Source organism: Triticum aestivum, chromosome 1D (genome assembly GCF_018294505.1).
Source record: "Triticum aestivum cultivar Chinese Spring chromosome 1D, IWGSC CS RefSeq v2.1, whole genome shotgun sequence".
NCBI lineage: Eukaryota > Viridiplantae > Streptophyta > Magnoliopsida > Poales > Poaceae > Triticum > Triticum aestivum.
Window position 1 is genome coordinate 34,662,508 of NC_057796.1, and position 2,452 is coordinate 34,664,959.

Genomic DNA, 2,452 nt, shown 5'->3' on the forward strand with positions numbered 1-2,452 from the left:
ATCTAAAGTTGACTCTTCTCCAGCCCCTTTATCATCAATTTTAACATTACTAAACAAGGAATCAATTGAAGAAACACCAATAACTTTAAGATCTTCATCATTTTTATCCTCTAGCGAAACTGGTTTAGCGGCATTCGATTTACTAGCGTAGCTTGTGCATCAGATATTTTACCTAGCAAATTTTCAGCATGAGCACACTTGGTTTGAAGGTTATAAACTTCTCTACTGACATCGTCTAGTTGTTTCCTTATAGCATCAAGCACAACAGAGTGTTCTTTAGGCTCTTCGGTAAAATATTTATTATGCTCAAATTGTGTAGTCATATATTCCTTGGTACTTTGTTCAATCTTAAGAAAAATATTGGGGTAAGGAACATCATAATACTTTCGTTGAGGCATCATGACTACGCAAACAAGATTGCAAACAGATCTGACGAGAAAAAGCAAACGAAAAAGAGGGCGAATAAAACGGCAATTTTTTGTGAAGTGGGGAGATGAAAACGAGAGGCAAATGGCAAATAATGTAAATTACAAGCAGATGAGATTTCTGATTAGGAACCTGATAGATGTTGATGATGTCTCCCCGGCAACGGCGCCAGAAATTCCTTTTGATGTCGCTTGAGACTGCGTCGGTATTTCCCCAAAGGGGAAGGGTGATGTAGTACAGCTACGGTAGGTATTTCCCTAGGTTATGAAAACAAGGTATTAATCCAGTAGGAGAACCAAGCAACACTACGTAAGCGGTACCTCCACACAAAGAACAAATACTTGCAACCCAACGCCTAAGAGGGGTTGTCAATCCCTCATGGGTAACGGCGCCAGAAATTCGCAAGTTGATGGTAAAATATTTGTGATAGATTTTATAAATAGCTTTCGATAAAATGCGAAATAAAATAAGTAATAAAAAAGTGCAACAAGGTATTTTTGAGTTTTTGATAATATAGATCTGAAAATAAAAGTGAATAAAAATATATCTCAAAGCAAATATGATAAAGAATAGACCCGGGGTTCGTATATTTCACTAGTGGCTTCTCTCAAGAAAATAGCGTACGGTGGGTAAACAAATTACTGTTGGGCCATTGATAGAAGATCGAATAATTATGAGGATATCCAGGCAATGATCATTATATAGGCATCACGTCCATGATTAGTAGACGGACTCCTGCCTGCATCTACTACTATTACTCCACACATCGACCGCTATCCAGCATGCATCTAGTGTATTAAGTTCATGGAGAAACGGAGCAATCCAATAAGAATGATGACATGATATAGACAAGATCTATTCATGTTATCCTTAATAGAAATGATACATGCGTGGCTCGCTGCCCCTTCTGTCACTGGGAAAGAACACCGCAAGATCGAACCCATCACAAAGCACCTCTTGTCATGGCAAGAAAAATCGATGTAGTTGGCCTAACTAAACCAAAGATTCGAAGAAGAAATACGAGGCTATAAGTAATCATGCATATAAGAGATCAAAAAGAACTCAAATAACTTTCATGGATATCGATCTGATTATAAACTCGAAGTTCATCGGATCCCAACAAACACACTGTAAAAAGAGTTATATCAAATAGATCTCCAAGAGACCATTGTATTGATAATAAAGAGAGAGAGATAGAGAGAGAGAGAGAGAGAGAGAGAGAGGAAGCCATCTAGCTACTGCATACGGACCCGTAGGTCTATGATGAACTACTCACGCATCATCGGAGAGGCACCAACGAGGATGATGAACCCCTCCGTGTTGGTGTCTAGATTGGATGTCGTGGTTCTGGAACTTGCGTGGCTGGAATTGTTTTTTGTCGACTCCCCTAGGGTTTCTGGAATGTTGGGGTATTTATAGAGTAAAGAGGCGGTGCTGGAGGTCACCGAGGTGGGCACAACCCACTTGGGCGGGCCCAGGTGTCTTGTTCTCACCTAGGGCCCCTCTTCGGTACCTCTTTGACCCATCTTGTGTCTTATGGTCCAAAAAAATTCTCCAAAAAGTTTCACTGCGTTTGGACTCCGTTTGGTACTGATATTCTGCGAAGTAAAAACCAAGCAAAAAATAGCAACTGGCACTGGGCACTATGTCAATAGGTTAGTCCCAAAAAATGATATAAAGTTGCTATATAATGATTGTAAAACATCCCAGAATAATAATATAATAGCATGGAACAATCAAAAATTATAGATACGTTGGAGACGTATCACCTATACTTGTGGGTCATCAACCCACCATATGTTATTCTTATGAGAGAGATGCCTCCAGTGAAAACAATGGCCCCCGGGTGTACTTTAATCATATTACTAAAATCCAATTTACCTTGCTGCAAATTGTTTACTCTTTAGTTCCTTTGCAATTTATTTATCTACCACTATCAGATTTGATCCTTACAATTAACGAGTTCAAGGGGATTGACAACCCTCTTGCATGCGTTGGGTGCAAGTATTTGTTCTTGTGTGTGCAT